At 39.8% G+C, this 601-nt stretch overlaps 1 long non-coding RNA gene across 1 annotated transcript; it reads left to right on the top strand.

Moving 5' to 3' along the window:
* LOC104774722 lies at positions 1-601 on the top strand. Its single transcript, XR_765468.1, has 4 exons — positions 1-32; positions 124-214; positions 312-458; positions 558-601. It is a non-coding gene; the product is annotated as an uncharacterized LOC104774722 (long non-coding RNA).

Genomic DNA, 601 nt, shown 5'->3' with positions numbered 1-601 from the left:
TCCATCCGGTTTGGTCTCACAGAAGCTCATGGGTAATGAATGATATAGGAAAATCTCTGCCTTAGATAATCCACACTCTATATGTATAGTTCCTTACATTATTATTATCTCTATTGGCTTCAGGAAAGGGCAAGCATTGCAATTCAATTGGTTGTATGAGAAAGGAGCCTTTGTTTTCCACAAGGACTCGACCTTCTCCGTTGATTTCGATAAGGTATCCCATCCAAGTTCTTGTTTCTTCCATGAAGAACTTTCTGATTCGTCATATCGAAACACTCCTGAATCTTTTTTGTTTCTCTCCGCAATTAAAGGTCGAAGGTGCGGTTGAGAGTCTGAGCCATGAGATACTAACCATTCAAGGAAAAGGTGACAAAAACGCAGCAACATTGCTTCTAGATAAGTACTGCACCGTCACCGGACCGTTGAAAACAGCTCTGGAGAATCTCGAAAGCGTAAAGGTACAATATCTCATCTTGAAAAAGCACAAAAAAGAGTTGAGATTTTCCACATGAATGATAGAATGATGTGCGTTCCATGGTTTGTTTTTGTGTGTTTAGGTACCAGTGGATATATCTCCAACATTTCCATTAGCAGATGCATT

This window comes from Camelina sativa, unplaced genomic scaffold (genome assembly GCF_000633955.1).
Source record: "Camelina sativa cultivar DH55 unplaced genomic scaffold, Cs unpScaffold04919, whole genome shotgun sequence".
NCBI classification, from domain to species: Eukaryota; Viridiplantae; Streptophyta; class Magnoliopsida; order Brassicales; family Brassicaceae; genus Camelina; species Camelina sativa.
Note: the sequence above shows the minus strand (reverse complement) of the source record. Positions and strands in the feature narration are given on the sequence as shown.